Source organism: Setaria viridis, chromosome 2, assembly GCF_005286985.2.
Source record: "Setaria viridis chromosome 2, Setaria_viridis_v4.0, whole genome shotgun sequence".
NCBI classification, from domain to species: Eukaryota; Viridiplantae; Streptophyta; class Magnoliopsida; order Poales; family Poaceae; genus Setaria; species Setaria viridis.
In genome coordinates, this window is record NC_048264.2 from 5,652,863 (window position 1) to 5,676,145 (window position 23,283).

A 23,283-nucleotide genomic window follows, 5' to 3' on the forward strand; every position below is an offset into this window, starting at 1 on the left:
ATGGTAGCGCGCCAGTTGGCATCAGCCAAAGCACTACGGTAGTTCGCCGGGAGCAGAGAAGGAAGGAGTCGTGGCCGTCAAGCCCCTATAGTGCACCCGCCGGATGGCCCTAGTCATAGACCGAGTGACAGGGCGTGGTGGAGCAGAAGGTGGCACCAAGACGGGCACAAGGGGCGGCCCCTCCAGGGCGGGGACCAATGCCACGGGTGCTAGGGGTGCAGGAAGCGCCGGGTTGGGCGCTCGGGCTGCGTGCGTAGTGGGCAACGGGGGCGCCAGAGGCGCAGGGCATCGCCGGGTGTAGTGGAGGGGCAGCGGCGCCACCAGCGGGCTGGTAGGCGCCAGGCCGGTGGAAGGAGCAGGGGTGGTGTAGGAGGGGGCCACGCCTGTAGACCTACTGGTGGATCCAGCGTGCGAGGAGGAGGGCATCATCCCACTCGCCGAAGGAGCCTAGTACATGGCTGGTCTGCGTACCCGTATGGTGGGGTCACCATCAGTGATCTCATACAAAACAACCACTAAGGGCCATGGCTGCTCAACATCCGAGGACAGAGCGATCGAGGTGGGAACAGGAGCACCTGAGGGACTCGACAAGAGGAAGTCGAGCTGTGACAAGGGGGAGGGGAGGCAGGAGAAGGGAAAAACAGACTCATCGAAGACAACATGGAGAGAAATAATGACTCGACAGGTGGACAAGTCAAGGTAGTGGTACCCCTTGTGAGAGGAGGGATAACCAAGGAAGACACATGTTGTGAAGCGAGGAGCAAGTTTGTGGCGTGCCATAGCTGAAAGCTTAGGATAGCAAAGACAACCAAATACACGCAAGTGGAGTACTCGGGAGGTTGGGAATATACGAGGCGGTAGGGAATATCATTCTGGATGGCGGAGCAGGGGTGCCTGTTCCGAAGATAGGTGGCGGTGGCGAGCGCCTCAGCCCAGTATGAGGTGTCCATAGAAGAGTGAATCAATAAAAGTGCGGAGGACACATTTGGCTTTCCTATTTTGTGGAGATGTATATGGACACAAAAGGCGCAAGTGAATGGCCCGTGAAGCCAAGAAGGACGTGAGAGTCCTGTTGATGAACTTGGTACCATTATCAGCTTGAAGACTCCGGATAGGCAGACCAAACTGTGGAGTGGTATATGCACAGAAATTAACAATGTGTGTGGACATGTTAGACTTGTGGACTAGGGGAAAGTCCTGCAAAAATGAGAGTAGTAATCTAGAACGACTAGATAGTAGCGGTAACTAGAAACGCTAGCAACAGGAGACATCTAGATATCACAATGAATAATCTGAAAAGGAGTAGTGCTGCGAGAATGGAGACTAGAAAAAGGTAACTGCACATGTTTGCCCAACTGACACAAATGACATAAAGTGTGAGTCCCTTTATTACAATCCATGGAGGAATTAAGTCTAAGAGTGTCGATGGCAGCAGAACTCGGATGACCAAGACGAAGATGCCACAAGCTGGAGGAGGTGGCGATGTCGGCATGGGGAGCTGCTGGGTTGGCGATGGGTGGGATGGTGTAAAGGTCGCCGGCATTACTACACTGAAGAATCATGTGTCTTGTCTGGATGTCCTTGACAGAAAAACCAAGAGCGTCAAATTCTATAGAGCAGTTACTGTCCCTAGTATGCTGACGAACAGAAATCAGGTTACGGACTAAAGAAGGAGCAATGAGGACATTGTGTAGGTGGAATTGTGACGTGGGGGTGGATAAGGTGGAGTTGCCACGACACGTGATAGGGAGAGTCTGACTGTTGCCTACGGTTGTGAAAGAATGAGAGGGAGGTAGGCGAGAGTGGAGTATACCATCAGACGAGGCCATGTGGCTGGAGGTACTGGAGTCAACCACCCAGCCGCTGTTTTGTAGGGCCATCTGGTTGAGGGCAGCAACTAGACCAGCCTGATCCTACATCACAGCCGTCGGGGATGCTTAGACAGGCGTCTGGAGAGGAGTGTAAGCCGTGTGTGCTTGGGGCGGCAGGCCTAGGAGTCCGGGGGCAGAGGCACGCCAGCCGGCCCTACCACTAGATCCATAGTCGTTGGCCTACTTCTGTGCACCATAGGGTCCAATCCCAGGACTGAAGCACAACCACGGACCGGAGGGGCGTGGCTGGCCGGCTTGTTGTCCACTAGAAGCAGGCTACTGGAACCGGCCACCATCGCCATCATACGAAGAGTGGTTTGATAGCTGATGAGGACCGGAGAATGAAACAAATATAAAGATCTGAACATCTCCCCATCTATGCATCATCGTACAAGGAAGGAACTCAACCGCACCCACCCCTCACCAGCCACCCTCATCGGCGACAGCCTGCCTTTCTCCTAGTCTCCAGTATTTCATCTATGCATCCCGTTTCCGGCCTTGAAGAAGTGTGCTAGGGACAGCATGACTCCATTCATCGAGGCATGTCAAGTTGTCTGCACGTGGTCAACGCTGTCCTAGCAATCAATTCTTTGACTGACTTTGGTCGAGCAACCGAAACATTTCTTGAATGGCAACTGCAGTTTTCTTTTTCTTTTTCAGTTTTTACCAAAGGGAAATCCCTTGACAGGAAACCGTACGTACCCATCCAATACACAAAAAGGTGTCCGAGAACATGTTCTAGGACTGAAACATATTCAGACTGCAACTTCGGCTCACAAGGATGCAAAATGACCCAATTACTGAAAAATGCTTAACGAAAGTAGCTACACACTCGAAAGTCACATAGAAAATAAGAACAAGTGATGATCCTACACTTATAAGTCTACACTTACAAATGCACTGCATTCTGATCTCCCATGTAATTGAGTAATTCCCAGCGTATACTCAACTGGTGAGAACCAAACATCATACACACAAGACACACAAATTGAAACAAAGAACAAGTGATGTGCTACAGTTGCATAGGTACCTAATGTAGAACACAACACTTCTAGATCCCAGAGCTGTTGTGGTTTTTTTTTTCTTTACCCTCTTCTTCTTTAATGAAATGATTTAGAATTTCAGGTGTAACTGTGGTGCTGCTATCAAAAGTTGTTTTTCTTTCTGAATCCAATTCATGAGCGACCTTTGCAACCGGACAGGCACATGTGTAAACCATGAGTCAAACCAGTGACAGATATGTATCCGACGCCTAATGAGCTCCTCATCATCTCCTTGAAACAGCTTTCTTTTCCTAGCTCCCCCAGAAGTGCTCTGTCTTCTCATGCTTGATCTCCATGTGCTCATGGATGGCTTCTCAACCTGAATAAGTGCAAAACCATGTTTAGACTCCCAAAGCATTTGGTAAACCATTGCTTCGGCATTCTGGCGGAAGTAATCTATTCCATTGGCAGCATAATCTCTTCCAGCTGTTCCAGGGTAATGTCTGTATGCAAGAAATGTTGCTCCTTGCGGACTATCGCCGCTATCTCAGAACTCCTATTCGCTGGCAGCATGTCCTCTAAAGAGCCATGGGGTGAAAAGAAGATCCCAGCTTTCAGATATGGATAATCTTGTAGAGAAATTAGATCTTCAGATAGTTAGGTCTTCTATTTTCTGTACATAGGTAGTGAGACGTGGCAATGCAAATTAAATTGAATTACTGGTTCTAGCAATCCATCTGATAATCTTGCCATGGCCATGTTGCTAAAACGTCGAACCTCATGCTGTCCATGCTCCTTGCAACAAAATGGGTTTGGTCGAGCCAACTGAGATAACAAGCTATTGAATTTGTCCCGATGTTCTTTATGGTCCGAATAAAAAGAGGACCCCCATGAGAAGTCTTCATTGGGGAGTTGAGTAAGTTCATTTCTAATATTTTCAAATCTACCCTTGAAATGAGGGGCAAATAACTGGAGGTACTTAACTGCGATCCCAACTATGTCTATACTCTCCGAGAGCTGTATGGCCAAACTAATGCAGATGTTGCCCTCTGGTGTACCATCATACTGGATAAATGTTAGGCTAACATCTATTCCATGCACTGGATTATGGATGGGAGTCAACCATAATTGAAATAAAGGATACTCGTTTCCCCGAACAATTTTATGATGTAGTTCCTTGCCTGCAAAAAGGTTTTTGACTAGAGATTCAAAGGGCATGTGATAGCGTGGTGTGCCACCAAGCTCTATGAATCTCAGAAACTCACTAGCACCATCTGAATACCACTCAAACCTTTGAGCAATGGATCTTCTCAAGTCATTGTCATTGCGTTTAAATATGGAGAGAGCAAATGACTTGGTAGCATGCACAATACGGTTAGGGAGGGAGGAATTCTTTACCTCCCATTCCATTTGTTCGTCTTCTAGGATTCTCTGCTTGCATTTGTGCAGTGTGTCATCACAATCTTAAGCAGCATGCTTCAGCTTCCTACGCCAACGCAATAAGGATGCATCAGTGATCTGCCAATTATTAGATGTCTCAAGAGCAGCCTCCAGCCTGATGTGTGCCATCTCTAGCCTCTCCAAGTTTCTTTTCTCATTTGATTCCTCTTTCTCATATTTTTGAACCAGACCAGATAGGAATTGGCCAACTGTCTCCTGGACAATCGCAGCACTGACTAATTCTGCCATTAGAGTTCAAGCATCGCTCCCCTGCTCAGAAAAAGTAAGATATAACAGTATGCATGAGAGATTAGATGATGAACTTTGGATCGTGACCAAAGATTTAGCTTAGCGGTTGTATGAACATACCGTCAACCGGATTGGGTGAAAATTGTGGACAGCTAACCTGTGTGTAGAGAGATACTATTATGGGTGTTAAAACTGAACGAAAATGTGGCCCAAGAGGCAAAGACGTTGAAAGCAAAAAGAGGTTGATGGGCTATTAATATAGATGGGTCTGATGGTGAGTGGTGGAGCAGTTGGTCTCTACAATGGAAAAATGTTGACAAGGTAGGATTGTTTCTGATTTTAACTTTCGCCTAAATGAGTGGTGGAGCAGTGGGTCTGATGGTGAGTGATGGGCCCTTAATGAAGGCTTGAAGCGAAAAAGTCTTGGTCACTTGTCACTAGCAATTTCTAGTGGAATCAGTCCAATATACGAGTTTTCATAAATTTATTTTCATAGCACGCTAGTCTGACTGATATTTTGTACTGACTCACTATCATTTTTCGTGTGTCCCATTTTCTCGATGAAGTTGGTTCACGGACTGGCATTCTCCGCCATTAGGATTCAAGCATCTGTAGCATCCTCTTCACTGCTCAGAAAAAGTAGTAACCTATAACAGTATGAATGACAAGATGGAGTTTGGATCATGAGCAAAGATTAGCGGTTGTAAGAATGCACCCTTGATCGAATACGGTGAAAACTGTGGATAGCTAATAACCTGTGTAGAGAGATATTATGGATGTTATAAAATTGAACGAGAATGTGGCCCAAGACATTGAGATAGTCATTAACATGGATGGGTCTGATGGTGAGGGATGCGAAGCAGTTGGTCTCTGCAATGGAAAAATGTTTGGCCAATGGAAATTTCTCGAAAACCTTGCAAATTCACCGAAATTACTGGTTCTAGAGAAACATCTGATAGTCCTGCCATGTCTTGGCTGCTAATACTTTGAAACTCATGCCGATCATGCTGCTTGCAACATAGTGGATCTGAGCGAAACCATTGAGTGCTAGCAACGACAGGAAAGAAAGTGAAACACAGCTTGAAAATATCTCATCTACGCTGCAATGGGACAAGGAACTTGGAAAAATCTTGACCAATTTCTAGTAGAACGAAGCCAATATAGATGAGAACATTAGGAGATGATAGTGATGTCCAAGACTTTTGAGGTGGGAAACGAGGTAGACAAGTCTTTTAGTGAGGGGTGTGCTGGAAGTTAGTTAACAAGGTTTACATAAGTCAACGATGAGAGTCTCCCCTTTGTGGAGAAAATTGGAAGAGGTGCACTCAAAAATGTAGAATGGTGTGATAGCTGACAACGACAAAGAAAGAAATGTTTCAAAAAACGACAAAGGAAGAAAGTGAACACAGCTTGAAAGTACTTTCTTCGTTGTTACTCCTACAGTTCTACTTACACAGGGTCTGATGCCTGGGCTGGACTGGTGCAATTTCGAGAAAGTCGTTCGAGGCCCATCACGAAGAGGAGGACACCGCGGCCTCTATCAGCCCAGCCCCATTGCGCACCGGCAACGTCGCCCGGCAGTACTGCGCTGGCGCGCTGCCCGGAGGTGGCCGGCCGCCATGGCGTTCCGCTGGACTGCGTGTGTGCTCGGGTGTGCGCGCGCGGCCGCAAGGAACGCGCCGTGGTGGAGGGAGATCGAAGCCGGTAGCGCGGTAATATTCGATGGGCGGGCGAACCTGACGGTGGCTGCCGGCGAGCCAACCGCTGTCGCCTGCGCCGGCGCCAAGCTACCAAGGCAGCCTCAATCTGCCCCGTTGCGCGCGTAGGCAGTTCCGCTCCGCAGGGCGCCAAGCGCTCCTGCAGGTGGCTAGCCGCCATGGCGTCCCGTTCCACGGTGCGTGTGCTCTGAGTAGCGCTTCGGACGCGGGGACGCGGCGGCGGAGCGATAAGTCGGCGGCACGGTGATGTTCGACGGGCCGTTGACGGTGCCTGCCGGCCTTCTGATTGTCAAGGTTTCTTTCAAGGAGGGATCCGGAATTTTCAGGGTCGGGTGGCATGGTGCTTTTCTTGCTCTGCTCTGCTTGGTTGACGCAGGCTGCTAGCTACTCAATGAAATGTAGCACGGGAAATTCATCTTCTCCGACCCATTCCCGGCTCCAACCCGCCATGGCAGCACATCTAGATCTTGGTACACGACTGACCACCCATGGAAGCTGAGAACGAGCTGAGATGCGTTCCGGATCGGAGTCGGAGGTTCAAGAGAAGGACATGTAAAATGCATCCAGTTTATTTGCCATACAAAAGATAACCTGTCGAGGTTTTCTGGCCGGATCGACGGCGACGCTCGTGCAAGCCCGCCGGAGGCCGCCGGTGAGGCAGCGCCGCGACCGGGAGGATGACGACTTCACGCGCGGGGCGCGCTCTGTTTGGCTTCACTGGAATTCGTATCGGGTGTGTCCTGACCGTGGGATGCTGATTGGACGGCCCTCAGCTGCCTCTCCTCCTATGGTTTTCAGACACTGATTGCCTGATGTCGTGCAATTTGGCCCCACATGTTGTTCTTAGCTAGAAAAAAGGTCTGATGCGTCAAACGGTAATAATAAAATCCGCTAAACTAAAATTTCGAAGGGAAAAAAAGATGATTATCAATTACACATGGATTATTCATATGAGATGCAACTCTGAACATTTCCCCTAGGACATACAGAGAAAGCATACCCTACTGTATAGTGTATACCACACCTTAACTTGTTTCTTTCCGTAGCACACCTCCTATTTTGACGTCACTAAGATATAACGTTGATAAATGATGCATGGTAGCTCCAGCTTGATGTACGATGGGTGACTGGCCGGGGCTTGAACCCCCAGCGGCACGCGCGGTGGTGCCGTGCTGACGCACAAGCAGATGCAAGCAAGGGAACGAGCGAAAGGTGCAAGGAGCAACAGTTTGTTGATCTTGCTTAATCCCATCCGATACAATTGTCTGGCTATTTATAACCGAATCACAACCCTAACAAACCAATCGATATCTCCTAACAAACTACTCCCCCGTCCAAAATTATAGGTTGTTTTGGTTTTTTCTAGTCTGTACATATTTTTTTTATCTAGACATGTACTATATTTGGATGCATATAAATATCTATACGTCTAGAAAAACTAAAACGACTTGTAATTTGGGATGGAGGGAGTAGTAAATATCTTACGACTCAAACGAACTAAAGCTGATAACTTAATTGGATCTCCGTAACAGCTGCCGCCTCGTGCTATCGTGCACGTACGTCTAGCCACGTTGCCGCTTGCCGCGCCTCTAGCACGTAATCCCGGTCATAACAGCTTGTGTTTCCGACAGGGCTTAAACAGAAAAGCTATCCCCTGGACGACCGCTTAACGTTGCCCCATCTAAAATGTCCACTATTTGTATTCCTTTGTAGGTTGCAATCACGAGCCTGCATAATTTAAAATGACATGGATTAGAAGTTTGAGATCCGTATAGACAATTATTGTACCATTTCAACATATATAGAGCACGGGCACTATTGTCCTGTCCTGAGCATTCCACATAGTTTATTAAATTACACACAAATACTATTATAAAAACTAAGAACCTATAACAACTCATAAATCTTCATTATTAACATATAAAAAGACTAAGTAAGAGTGTGCGCGCGCATGGCACTACACCAAAAACGATTTGTGCTAGTATAGACAAATTATTGTGCTGGCGGGCGTGATTGGCACCCGCCAGCGCAGTGGTTCCTTGTGCCGAGGGGGGAGCACCCACCGGCGTCGCGAGGAAGGTGAGGTTCAGGAGCGCGTGCGGGCCCAGGAACACTGGGATGCTGCAGCGCGCGTGTACAAAGAAGCGGTCATCGGCAGCGCGGCAGCGGGAGCGGCGACGCGGGAGCAAAAGCGGTGACGGCGATTGGCAGGAGCGGGCAGGTGGCGGTGACCTGTGCATGCTTTTTTTTTCAATCAAACCACCAGCACAAAGAACCATTTGTGCTAGCTCAAAGTTGATGGTAGGTGCTCCACCCGCCAGGACAGTGGCCTTTCACCCGCCAGCAAAAAAGCTTTCTGGCGTAGTGTGGGCATGGAAGCCACATATAATTGTATTTTGGGAGTGATGAGCATATGAATATTCATGGTTTAGTAATAGTTATGACTTTTTCTTATAAGTCTTGAGTAAAAAAATCAATATTAAATTTTATTAATACAAGTGTCCAACCGGCGAAAAAATGTTTCTTGTATGTTAGGACAGTGTTTAGACAATAAAACAAGTGTCCCATTGAAGAAAAAAATTTATTTTAGTGCCCAATAGACAAAATAACAGAAAAGTACAGTGTGCCACAGACAAATGTGTTTTGACTAAATTATTATAGCATATCAACATTCATAGTTTAACTTTAAGGCACTCCAAGGACTTTAGAAAATAATACAACTACACCCATACCTCTTTGATATAGCAAATTAAACATTTCGGGCATTGTGGTGAATGCTGAAACATTTGTTTATGCAATTGGATAATTAACAGTGCATCTATGACCTAGAGTGCATATTTTTAACAAATTCAAAAGGAGGATCTGGAAGAAAATGGACAAGTGTTTGTGGTTTAAAGGTGATAAAAAACATTTCTTACAAATTGTAGCAAGAAAGATCGAAATTGGAAAGCCAAAATATCATTCATGAACGCAGGACAAGTGGGCTACAACAAGAGCTAACATAACTCAAAATGATTGTTTAGTGTGACACATGCCAAACATATATGCTCGGAGGTGCGATGCGAGAAGAGAGAAGGAAAAGTATATGTAATAATTGCTAACCAGAAGTCTAGCACAACTAACCTAATATAGATTATAATAGGATCCATATGGTATTGTAAGAAAATAAACAAACTAGACAAAACAAACATAAACCATTTTGATTAACTATGGGCCTCAAATTTCACAAACTGCTCATACTTGTACCTCTTTTAAAATGCTCTTGTTTCTAAAAAAATTGATAGCACATGCTACAACACAGGTTGATAGAAAATAGTAGAGTGTAGACAGGTTAAGGACAGCACATATAATAAGCCTAGCGTTCCAAATGTAGCACCTTCTGCTAACAACTCTGAAACATATCAAAAAGTTTCTAAACCTGATTCAAAGATTTCATAGAACAAAGCAACAATGTTTGAGTCTTATTCAACAATTTATGAAAAAATCAATGAAGTCTGAAACCTAGTCCAACTATATATTTAACTTGTTCACCCACAAATGGAAGTTAGAAAAGGAACTAAAATGTTCACTAGACAAGGATCTTATTATGAACGCTCTACTATTAGCATTCCATTGTTATACAGCATAAAAAATACATTTACTGTAGGGAAAAAAATGCTCTAAGAGAGTAAATTTATCAAGAAAAAGTTGTTACCTTTGGAAGCCCTCGATGTCTATGAATCCAAGACCCCTGACCGGGTCACCACAATTAAATGTATAGACTCTCTTAAGCCTGTCAAATAAGAAATATTATGTCATTGAGTTGTTCTTTAACCTACAATCATTACTGAAAAACTACTACATATCGGGTGGTTGTTCGTCATGGAAAATTTTAGAACAGTTGGATTTAGTCAGTTTATCTCATGGTCATTTACCATCGGCCATGGCTAATTTACCTATCATGTTTAAATTAGATGCTACTGAGAAATCGGTGCCCAAACCTTGACACCGACTTCCTAGAAGTGGGACCAAAGTGGTGTGACACCACTTCTTCTGTAGACCTTATACCCACACTACTCTGAGAAGACCTTCACACCGACACCAACACGGGAGACTAAATCTAAATCTATACAAGGGAACCAAAATCTTTTATTCACCTACTCTCTACAAGGGAACCAAAATCATTGTGGTGTTGCCATGTGACAATTTCCACACTGTTCCATACAAAATATCCTAACTCTAGAATCCCCCTCATCCTTATCTAGTTTCTTATATTTCTACCATGCTAAAATATCTAGTTCTAGAGTATTCTACACTTCACCATGAAGCATGGCAACTATGGCTCATGCATTTTCTCTAATTTTCTAGAACTTTCTTACCTTGCCATGATCTTATCCTTAGACATGGCAAAGTTAGCATGCATTGCATATTTCAACAGATACAAATAAATCCTTGCATGCCACAGTTTTGTTATGAAACTGTAAGAGATATAGGAAGAATGGGCCCTTAATGCATTGTCCTATTCAATCCCTTCAATTTCTAGCACGGTCGTTGTGTCTTAACACATGGTTTCAATATACGACCTAAAAAAAATGAAAAGTCTCTGTTCCTCTGCCCACTTTTCAACTATTTCCTCCCGTTTGTGACAACTGACAAGCAAAAGGATATTTGTGCTCCTTTTCGGCAGGCCCTTTGGACCGTGTAGGCTTGCTGCACCAAACTTTGTGGCCGTGCACACCTCGGGTATTATGTAGATCATGTACACCCATAATCAATTCTCGAGCCAGATCATAACTATGCTTTCAGCCTAAACCCTAGTTCTCGAGCCATCATACCTTTGCTTTCAGCAGTGGCAAGTAAAACCTCAATACACATTCCACTTTGTCGTTTGCCTCCCTTCTTTTGTCCCCAACGTTGATCTATCAATGGGTCTGTTGCTGCTGCCACCGGTATGGCTGCTTTGGGGGTACCCTTACCTGTTCCCGAAATCCACAATTGGTGATATGGGTAAAAATCTCTATATCCTTAGGGCACGTCCAGTGGTATATATAGATAGTCAGCTCTCTATAACACACTCCATCGAGTCCCAGGGCCACTTATCATGTTTACATAAAGAGAAGGGAGGAGGGTCGGACATTGTTGGCTGTGATGTCGTAAGCTGTGGGCCTCGCATGTCATGGAGGGAGGCATCAGGAATTCAGGAGCAAAGGTGCACACAACACCTGTGCTGGTGCTGTTAGCACCACCACGGGCTGGCATCGGAATTTCATTGAAAGGCGCTTTTGGCTGCCACCAGCTGTGCAGCTTGCATCCATTGAGAGGGCGACCCATTTTGAGGTCGGCATGGAATGATGATGAATGGACGGGGTCCAGCAATGGGAACAGGAGATTAAGTTCTAGTGTTTTGTTTTTTGCTTAGATGTGGAGGGTTTGGAGAGGAGGGAAGGGTGGAAGTAGGAGTGGTGGCTGACCTAGACCTCGTAGTCAAGGCTGAGCTCCAATTTATTAGGCTAGAGTTTAGGGAAAGATTTCAAGTTTGAATACTTTAAAGATCATTGGTATTTGTTTTGGGAAGGTTTGGAGTTTAGTTCAAACTCAAATTTAATTCAAATTCAAAAAGGATTAGGCATGAAATATTTTATGCCAGGTTTGAGTTAGAAAAATGACTTTAAATATTTGCTAGCCAAGAAAATAAGGAAAATATATCAAGTTTGTAGAGAAATTTAAAAAGGCTCAAGTTTAATTTTGAGCGAAAATAAAGTTCTTTAAAAGGACGGTGTTACATTTAGTAAAATGAGCCACAAGTGGTTTATTTGGATCCTATGGTTTGCTATAACTTTAAGTGTTTGTTTTAAGCTATTATATTGCTTTAGCATCTAGAACTAATGTCTATGTTTGAAGGATACCATCATGGTATGAAAATCTTTGGTGACGCACTGACTAGCTTCAAGTCAATTAACTTATATGGAAGCCTTCAAAAAAGGACTATATAACTGAGCATCAAATTTGTTTTATTCAATAGTAATATTTTTGTCACTCAGTACTCTATGTTTTCCAATAATGAGTTGGCCTTGTGCTCGAAGCTAACCTATCCAGACCCATAATCATATACATTAACATACCTAACGGGTCATCATTAGCATTAGTATGGATACGCTAATATCATTGCTGAATTTGGTTAAAAGCCAACTGATATCTGTGTCGTATCACAATAATTGCTGGTAAAGATACAAATGATTATCGGTTCCAGCGTGAATAATGGCCTCTCAGCCATCATACCTTCCATAATCGGCACGGATGAGTATTAGGAGCTGGCAAGGATGAGGTTCTCTTCGGTAGTGAGTAGGGCCGTACGAAAAGCTCGATGCTTGTTAGCCCACTCGGCTCGGCTTGTTGTTGCATTTTTCTAACAATGCGAGCTGGTGTTTTAGCTTGATGTGATAACGACTGAGCTCGCGAGCCGATTTTCGTGAGCTGCTCGCAAGCTTAACAAGCCATGAAGAAAAGCAGGCCAGCAGCCAGCAGTGAGGCGCTCACCAGGGCAACAAGCAGCCCAAAAAGCCCAATCGGCTGACTAGTCACTCACCTAACCTAGATCCCATCCCCTATCCCCCATAGTCGAATTGCCCATCTCGTGCTGCCACGTGCTCAAGACATAGGCGAAGCCGCGGTCCATGGAGGCGGCAGGCTGTAGCAGCACCGCCGTGACTCGCTCTCGCTGTCCGTCTCTGCTCGCTTCCTCTCCCATCAGTCAGTCAACACCGGTGCTAGGCGGAGGAAAAAAGAGCAGATAAGCACAAGCAGGAGGAAAAAGATGATGAGCCATGCGCAGCAGCATCTTTGTGATCCGCTTGGTGATTCCGTGTTCTTCTCTAGCTTGTTTTCTCTTATCTTGCTTTTTCTAGCCTATAGATTTTGGAGATTTTTTGTTTGTGCGTTTCACGATGTATGTAACAAATCAATTTTGGAGATTTTTTTCTAGCCTATAGCCTTGACTTGTCTACCCGTTGAGTCATTATTTCTCGCCATGTTATCTTCGACGAGTCTGTTTTTCCCTTCATCTCCCACCCCATCCCCCGTCACAGTTCGATTTCCTCTTATTGAGTCTCTCAGATGCTCCTGCTCCCACCTCGGTCGCTCCGTCCTCGAACGTTGAGCAGTCGCGGCCCTCACCAATTGTTTTGCAGGAGATCACCAATGATGACCCTGCCATACTAGCATGTGGACCGGCCATGTACCAGGCTCCTTCGACGGGTAGGACACCGCCCTCTTCCTCGCCCGTTGGACCCACCGGCAGGTCTGCGGGCATAGCCCCCTCGAGCGCCGCCCCTGCTCCCTCCCTCAGGGGCCCCCAGCCGGCTCTCCCTCACCTAGCTCCCCCTAGCCTACTGGTGGTGCCCCTACCTCGTCACTACACCCGGCGGCCCCCAGCGCCTCTGGCGCCCCCGTCGTCCGCTGTGCCCGCAGCCCTAACGCCCACCCTGGTAGCTCCTGCATCCTCTATGCCCCCATCGCCCGCAGCCCTAGCGCCCATGGTTTTGGCGCTCGCCCCGGCATTCCTGGAGCCCATGGCTCTAGCACCCCCTGCGCCCGACCTGTCGCCACCTCCTGCTCCACTGTGTCCTGTCACTCAGTCTAACTAGGGCCATCCAACGGGTGCACTACAGGGGTTTGACGGCCATGACTTCTTTGCCCTCTCCGATCCCGGCGAACTACCGTAGTGCTTTGGCTGATGCCAACTAGCGCGCTACCATGGTCGACGAGTTCCAGGCCCTCCTTGACAACGACACTAGGCGCCTCGTCCCGTGGTCGCCCAGCGCCAATGTCGTGTCGGGCACGCTCTCCTCCGAGCTTCACATCGGCACCGGCTCTGTTCAGTCTCTGACTGCCTACTCCAATGCTGACTGGGCTGGCTACTCGGAATCTCGATGGTCCACCTCCGGCTTCTGCGTCTACATCGGCGACAATCTAGTATCTTGGTCCTCCAAGCGCCAGACCATGGTGTCTCGTTCCAGTGCTAAGGTGGAGTACAGGGCAGTGGCCCATGCTGTGGCAGAGTGTTGCTAGCTTCACCAACTTCTTCAGGAGCTTCATGTCCCACTTGCCTCGACCACTGTTGTCTACTGTGACAACGTGAGTGTTGTCTATATGACAGCCAACCCAGTGCATCATCAGCGCACGAAGCACATCGAGATTGACATCCACTTCGTCCATGAGAAGGTGACATTGGGTGAGGTCCGAGTCCTCTATGTGCCGTCCTCTCACCAGTTCGCGGACATCATGACGAAGGGCCTACCGACTCCATTGTTCACTGAGTTTAGGTCCAGTCTTTGTGTCCGTAATCCTCCCGCTGCGACTGCGGGCGGGTATTAGGAAGTATATATGTGTATTAGGAAGTATTTATTCTTTCCATGTACACTTGATTGTATTCCTTGTACTCCAAGCTATATTGGCTATATATAGAGGTCATCCCCCCTCTCATTAGGGTGTACGGTGTTTCCCATCTTTTTCTTATTCTCTACATACTCTATGTAGTGCCTTGAAGGAAGATGGCCTTTTCAGCAATTTATGCTAGTAAACGGGCAGGTTGCTTGTGAACCCTATTTGCCTGCATTATTTAGGTCCTCTTTGGCAAAGCTTAACTCCATAGTGCTGGTTCACTAATCGGCACAGATGAGTATTAGGAGGTGGCAAGGATGAGGTTCTCTTCGATAGTGAGTGGGGCTGGACGAAAAGGTCCATGCTTGTTAGCTCGCTCAGCTCGGCTCGTTGTTGCATTTTTCTAACAAAGCGAGCTGGTGTTTTAGCTTGTTGTGATAATGACCGAGCTCGCGAGCTGATTTTCACGAGTTGCTCGCAAGCTTAACAAGCCATGAAGAAAAGCAGGCCAGCAGCCAGCAGTGCGGCGCTCAGCAGGGCAACAAGCGTCCCAAAAAGCCCAATCGGCTGACTAGTCAGTCACTCACCTAACCTAGATCCCATCCCCTATCCCCCACAGTCGAATTGCCCATCTCGCACCGCCACGTGCTCAAGACACAGGCGAAGCCGCGGTCCACGGAGGCAGCGGGCTGTAGCGGCACCGCCGTGACTACCTCTTGAAGTCTGTCTCTGCTCGCTTCCTCTCCCATCAGTCAGTCAACACCGGTGCTAGGTGGAGGAAAAAAAGAGCAGATAAGCATGAGCCATGCGCAGCAGCGTCTTTGTGGTCCGCTTGGTGATTTCGTGTTCTTCTCTAGCTTGTTTTCTCTTGTCTTGCTTTTTCTAGCCTATAGATTTTGGGGACTTTTTTGTTTGTGTGTTTCACAATGTATGTAACAGATCGATTTTCATTCCAATCCCATTGCATTTGTCTAAAATTAAAAGCGCATTGATGCTTACTTCAAACTTTTTATCTACGATGCTGATTTTTATTCTGTTGTCCTGTTATGCACCGGCTCACGAGCTAAATGAGCTAGCTCGAGCTGCTGTTGAATGAAGCTGAGCTGCCTCTTCTGCTCGTTTAGATAATGAGCTGAGCCGAGCCGAGCTAGCTCACTATCTTAACGAGCTGGAGTGAGCCGAGTAGTAGTGAGATTACTCTATGTAGTGCCTTGAAGGAAGATGGCCTTTTCAGCAATTTATGCTAGTAAACAGACAGGTTGCTTGCGAAACCTATCTGCCTGCATTATTTAGGTCCTCTTTGGCAAAGCTTAACTCTAAGAAATCCGTAGATTTATTGGAGTTGAGTACCTATAGATCCAAAAAATCTTGGATCTGGAGCAAGCTGGAGTTGAGAGCATTCCACTAAATATTTAAACTACACTAATTTGATCTAGAAACTTTTGATCCAGCCATGATATAAAAAGCTGTAGCTCTAGCAAACAAGGGTTTAGTATAGCCGGTCGTTCTTCTATATATATGCAGTGGGAGGATGTTACCAACCTATAGACACAAATGCATAAGAAACTATCCCTCTTCTTTTTTGACAGTGTATTGACCATTTTTTTTAACACTACTGGACATGAAAGCTGAAACCAACAAGGTAAAATTGCATAAACACCCCTATAAGTCACTTGAAGTTTGAGATTCCCCTGTCCCCCAAGTCATTCTGTTGCAAATACCCACCCACATACTCTGTTCTGTTGCGAAAACATGCCCATTACACACATGCTTAACCGAATCAATATTTTTTTCACTGATGTAGAGCTATACCATAGTCCAAGAGCAAAGTCAAGCCTAGCCAGTTGCTTGGATTAGATTTATTATCCGTGTTGGATTGTTTCTTTTTTTTTCAACTCGCAAAATTTGGTGTGACAATGCCCAAGCTCCTATTCATCAATCTATTTGAGGAATTTTGGAAAAAATATCGATACCACATTGAAGGATTAAAAAATTATGAAAGCACGTTGAATCGCTTAAGATTGTGCACACTAGGGTGGTTTTACCAACAAAAATGAGTATATGGTGGGCATTTGCTACAAAATGACTTATGGGGGAAATGTCAAACTTTGGTTGACTGAGGGGGTGTTTCTTTTTTGCAAATTTAACCTAAAGCAAATACAAGCAACGAAGCGAGCATCAAAGAAACCATTACCCGTAACTAGTGTAGTTCCACAGGGCACCTGTATAGGGTGCGCATATGCTACATGTTGTAGCTAATAAAGGAAGCGTAGGGTGACAGGCAATAAGGCTCAATTCCTTGTATCCCTCAATTCGCATTGCGGCTTCAAGTGTTTGAACATGTGTAGTGTTTGAGCGCAAGTCCAATATCTGATTCAAAGCAACCAAAACAAGACGATTAACAACCGCACCGTTCAATAATACACTACACAGCTAGTTAGCGTTTTCAATATACTGAGTAGTATATATGTACTCTCTCGATCTATTCCAAATTATAGGTCGTTTTGGCTTTCCAAGGTTCGTAAATATTATTATGCATCTAGACGTACACTGTATCTAAATGCATAACAAAAACTATGCACCTAGAGAAGCTAAAACGACCTAAAAATACTAAAACGACCTAAAAAAGCTAAAACTATTTACTACTCCCTCCATTCTAAATTGTAGGTCATTTTGACTTTTCTAGATTCATAGATATTATTATGCATCTAGACATACATACTATATTTAGATTCATAATAATATCTATGAACTTAGAAAAGTTAAAACGACCTACAATTTGAAACGAGGGAGTGGAAGAGAATGACCACATACCTCTATCTTCTCTGTGTCGTCGACCATAGCCAGCATACGCTGCATGTTAGGACCTGTGTTGCAATAAGCAATAGCAGCAGTATCCCCACGGAAGCTGGTGATCGGTCTTTCATAATATATGTTCCAGAGCTACAAATTATAATTAATAATCATTCGGTCTCACAACGTGGTGGTCATCAGAAATAAAGAATATAATAAGGGAAATTAAAGGATTGGAGAGAGGGGCAAACATTTATGTCTCCACTGTAGTTAAGACTGGCAAAGGAGTAGGCATCTTTGGGGTCAAAGGCCATTTGGAAACTGACGCTCCTTCGTGTATCTGCACGAGAACATTTGAATTTTCGAATACAAATCCATCCCTCGTCCCAGTCCCATAGCTGGATGAAATTGCCCTCGGAGGAAGAAAGCAGATACGGGAGAGTTGGATGGACTGCCAAAGATTTTAGATTGTGTAATTGATAGTCAGCTTGAAACCTCTTGATTTCTGTCAGTCCATTATCAGCATATGTGAACACCGCGATGCATGTGCTGTGATACGCTGCGCACACCACCCATTGCATTCGTGCAATGAACTTGACTGAACTCATCCAAAAAAAGTAGTCCGATATCGGTGTACCAGTCATCTTAGACGTCATCCTCTCCTCACACGCACCTGTCTGCATGCCCATAATAATAAAGTAGAAAAATTTCATCAGTTAGTAGTACCATGATGACAACGAGCATAGTATGTACAGAGAAGAGAAACCAATGCGACCGCACACATCCAGCTACGTACGTAGTGGGGAGTAGCTAGCTAGAACACTGTTAATTACCTCGGTGTCTATCTTCCAAATGCAAACAACCCTGTTCCTATGACCGGTGACAATCCTGCACAAGTGTGCGATAATGAAACCAATTAATACATACAAATCGACAATTAAGCACAAGAGTAACGGTACGGTGCACCCACCATGGCTCTGTTGGATGCACGTCCATGCACTGCAGGGATCCGAGACCAATCTCATCGTCCATGCTGTGTATCACCTGAACAACAAATGAGGCACTGATCAGGATGGACGGAGAACTTATCATATGATCGATGAAGGGAAAATTTGACCTGAAGCAATAACTGATCGATGAAATTAAACATGTATACACTACAAGTATGTACTAGCCTATACCTGGTGCTGCTTACAATCTGTTGCCACGCTCTCTGGGTGAGGAGAGGTGTGTACGACGACACACGCCAACAGCACCTCGTGCACCTTTCCTCCCTCTGCTCTGACTTGACTCATTAGTTCCTCACGCGTGTCGCAAGTGTAGTTATCAAAGAAATCATCAGCGGAACGATAACGGCGGCTCCCACTGATCATCGTCACTCCAACTTGGTAATGATGATTGCTCACACAATGCACACGGACAGCACAAGTGGATTGGGGCGGCAAAACGCCTTTGTCATGGGCGATTATGCTGAAGACTTCCCCTCGTCGGTCATAGTAGTAATTGATGGCATACATAACATCATCATCTGTCTTGTTGGCTAGGCTTATGTACTCACCGTCGTCTCCTTCTTCGTCTCCTCCTTCGTATGAGACATGGAGCTCTGCAGGGTAGATGTGCAGCAACTCCGTCTCAATTAAAAAAGGGCTCATCTGCAGCATTATATGAAAGCATTATATAAAAAAAAACGCCAGCAATTAATCAAACTAAAATGGATATGAAGCGAAATACGCAGCATTGTTTGAGACGAAATAAAAGAATAAATGAAGCATTGAACTCACCAGCATGGCCCTGTCTCCCAATAACTCAAGTTGGTCCTCTTCCCAATCCTGATCGTCGTCGAACATAGGATGTCGCACTGATGAAGAAGCTGCTTGGGGCTGCTCTGCGAACACAATGTCCAACTCCATCTCGTGCACACCAATTTGATCATCGAAGAATTCCACCGTCACATCATCGTTCCTTAAACCCTTGTCCACGACGACGCTCCGCACAACGCATGTGTCCTTGCATTGCATCATCTCTGTAAGTGCTTCCTCCTTCACCAGCATGTCTACAACAACTCCTCGTGTTGACCATGGTGGCATGATACCCGTGCCAATTGCTTCGTGGTAGTAGAGCACATTGCCTTGCTGGGGCAGTACAAACGTAAAAGCCACGTAATCATCTGTCATGTTGGTCAGCTGTATTAAACAAGGCGACGGTTTATTCAGCTCAATAGTCCTGTATCGGAGCTCAAGGGGATCCACAATCAGGAGCTGCTTTGGTGCATGCACGCTTACCTGCAAGAGACGATAGATATGTGGAATATTGTTAATCGATGCGAACAAAACTAGCTACATAGAGATCAATTGTACTATTATTATTTGGAGATTCCTTTCAATCTACATATCAATTATGATCAGGATATGATCTAAAAATGAGAGAGATCCTATAAATTCTCACGAAACTCTGAAATATCCTGCTATTAATTCAGTAACCTAATAGTCATCGACAATATATAGTGGCCGTGTGAAAGGGGCCCCTAGCCTAGTTGTTAGAGCACCTGAGTAGCACCCAGCAAACTCGGGTTCGACTTCCCGTCGGAGTAAATTAACCGGATTTGGAATTAAAAAATTACACAAAAAATAGGTAGAAACTTCCATGCTGACTTTGGTCAAAAAAAATATATAGTGGCCGTTGGATCTACTCTGTTTTTTTTTAAAAAATAGTCACCTGTGCGGTTATAATAAGCCCCTAAATCTATAACCATTATGCACCGCTGCTACTATGAAAAATAACATAGAGTAATCTGAGCTTCTTCTAAATTACTTGCATATGCCATTATAAAAAAAATAGTCTACCATGTCAAGCAATTTCGATCACTAACCATAAAGTTCACCATGTCAACATCTTTGCCTGCCTCTTCCTTGAACATGTCTCCCGTTATATGCTTGGATGTAACACCCTTATCTACTCTGGTGCTCTGCACACAGAACTTCTCTATACAGTGCTTCTTCTGCAGTGGCTTCTTTTACTGCTTCCAATGTTACGGTGACCCTGCATGAGGACCGTGGTGGGACAACATCTTTGTTCGGATGCACGCACAATGGAAGTCGGCTTGGGGCTGATACCCAAAAAGCAATATTCTTTTCCTCGAGGGATATCTGAAAGGCAATGTAGTCATCGGTATCATTGGTCAGTTTGATTGATCCTGACGTCTGCTTGTTATGCTCAGCAGTGAAATGCAGGTCCAGTGGCTCTATCCCAAGCATGTCCTCCAAGAAAGAGTTTCTCTACGAGTAGAAACAAATATAATGTATTAATAAGATGAAAAATTTAGAACGCTTTCTGAGGTTGAGTGTATATATGGGCATACCTGCTGCTCAACTGTAGATATACTTGCATTGCTAATGTCTGGTGTACTATCCATTTCATTAAGTTCACGGATTATAACCAGTATATCAGGCCTTTCTGTGGGCTCCAAGTTAGTGCACCTTTGCGCCAATTGGAGGCATTTAGTCACTTGTTGCTGATATACTAGTGACATGTGCTTAGCATTCTTCCACCTGTGCCTCCATCTTCTTTGTACCTGCCATTTCCACAAAAGTGAATTATAATGGCACCAAATATATCAAATAATATAAATACTTAAGCTTCCGTCTGGAGTCTGGGGGACCTAATTAGTTCCACAGAGTAGCTTCTTAGAGAAACGGCAATAATAGAGCCAAGCTCTTGGCTATTAGCTAGCCAAGCCATGTAAACAGCTAATAGACAAGATATGCAATGATAGTCTTATATTTGCTCGTCTATAATTAATAAATCCTTTTATTTAGTTTTGGACCAACACTTCTTCACCCTTCTTTTAATACTATCTTCTATTATCTCCATGCATTCCAGCCCTCCGACTGTATCTGGGCCCACATATGTGCCTTGGAGCACAAGTAGCGACTGGCATAGCATTCCGCGCCATACTACGTCATTCATACAGATGACCTGGTGGCCATTAAGCCGATTATTTTACCTGCTCTTACAAATTCATGCGGTAGAGAACGAGAGAGAGGTGGAGAGTGATAGGTGGAAGAGAGAATTAATGGGACAGTCACATTGCCATCTCAGATTCTGAGTTTACTTGACAAGCCTTTAATGGGCTAGTGTAGCATGCAACTTCTAATCCAGGGGCAGGCGGGCAGCTAGGACAGAAAATTCGAACAATTCAACCTTATACACAATTTTGAAATTATTGGCATAACAAGAATGTATATATACTATAACAAGTGAGGTTATCACTACATTACCCTATCAACATTAGGCTCCTCCCTACTTCCGGTCACCATCTCTTTGATTATGACACCCAAACTGTAAATATCTGACATGAATGACATTCTCCGATCAAATTTGTATTCTGGAGCGCAATATTGTCTGCATAAAAGTATCAAATATTATGCAATATGACAATGGAAATGTAAGTGAGTAAATATTTGAAAAGGACAAATAATAATGTGTTGTCTCGATGCATTACTTACGGTGAATACATACGAACATAGTTTCTGATGTTTCCCCAGATCTTGATATGCCAAAATCTGTTATCTTTGGCACCAAATCATCATTTAATAGTATGTTGGCAGGTTTGAGATCCATATGAATAATACTCTTTTCCTTATGAAGATGATGCAAACCCTGACAAATCCCCTTAATAATTTGAAAACGAATATGCCATTCAAGTCCCCTTAATTCATCTAAGGACGCAATAGAAGAAATAATATTACAACCTAACTTTTTAAATCTCTAACTCAAATCTTTAAAGTTGATCAGTAACACGAATGTAATCAAAATCTATTTGCCAAGAGAGCTGGTATTTTTGTTCTTGGCGTGGTTGAGTTTTTGCAACAATATAATAAAAGTCTTTTCATACCGGTTACATGGTCCTCAAGACTTCCCTTGCTGATATACTCAAAACAGAGCAGCCTTTCCAGATCATCTGCAAAAACATGTTTTCTTGTCATTTGCACCGCTTCTTGTTCTGTATGAGAGCAGTACCCTATAAACCTAACTATATTTTGGTGCTTAACACTCATCATGGTTTCGACCTCCTGCTGAAACATCCTCTCATCCATCGTTTGGCTTTTGAAAAGCTTCTTGACAGCAACCATCTTGCCACTTGGGAGGATGCCCTGTTTAAAATATGTCGTGAGTGCAGCCATTAGTACTTGGATCAACATTAGATCTGCTTTGAGGAAATAAGGAGTGATGGATTTCAAATATATTTTACCTTGTAGACATGGCCACAGCCACCTTCGCCGATTTTTCGATTATCGGAGAAATTATCTGTGATGTGACTTAAAACTGGCAACTTCAATCTACCTGGCTTCATGCTCCCATCTAGTACACGACCCAGGCTCTCAAGTCCACGAGCTATATCACCCATTCTAAGTAAACAGTGCAGTTTAAAATTAGAGGAAGGAGAGATTAATTTTCTCCCTGAACAGAGAACAATCGCTTTAACACAGATTCATAAAAGTAAGCTCAGGAGAAGAATGGAAGAGACCTCAAACTGTGATTTAAACTAGTAGGATATATATTTGGAAATTTATGAAGACGAGAATCCATGAACGCACCTGCAAGTTTAGAAGCTCAGATCAACTGAAAAACAACAAGATTCTCAAGCTGGGATATAGACGGCCGGAGGGGGAGATAGATGCCCCTCGCTGCTCGCAACACCAATGAAGCAATGAGGACTGCATAATGCGTGGGACTTTAATTAACAGGGACAAGACATTGAATGCCCGGAGGTGTAGACTTTGGGTGCCTGGCATGTGATAGCACATGACATTCATTCAAATTAACATAATGCCATGTGATAGCACATGACAGTCGTTCAAATGATCTCAT

General features: G+C 44.7%; 1 long non-coding RNA gene and 1 other non-coding gene across 2 annotated transcripts; both read right to left on the reverse strand.

The window, feature by feature from the left end:
* Positions 1 to 2,682: 2,682 nt before the first annotated feature.
* Positions 2,683 to 4,785, reverse strand: LOC117845755 (uncharacterized). The gene is made up of 2 exons (XR_004638129.2): positions 4,664 to 4,785; positions 2,683 to 4,564 (listed from the first exon to the last, which is right to left on the reverse strand). It is a non-coding gene; the product is annotated as an uncharacterized lncRNA (long non-coding RNA).
* Positions 4,786 to 6,799: 2,014 nt separating this feature from the next.
* Positions 6,800 to 23,283, reverse strand: LOC117843244 (uncharacterized). Its single transcript, XR_011897470.1, has 16 exons — positions 23,010 to 23,283; positions 22,664 to 22,820; positions 22,307 to 22,565; positions 21,918 to 22,130; positions 21,690 to 21,813; positions 20,771 to 20,983; positions 20,282 to 20,687; positions 19,194 to 19,694; positions 18,594 to 19,064; positions 18,383 to 18,456; positions 18,246 to 18,300; positions 17,664 to 18,089; positions 17,434 to 17,562; positions 16,814 to 16,989; positions 9,956 to 10,033; positions 6,800 to 7,989 (listed from the first exon to the last, which is right to left on the reverse strand). It is a non-coding gene; the product is annotated as an uncharacterized protein (transcript).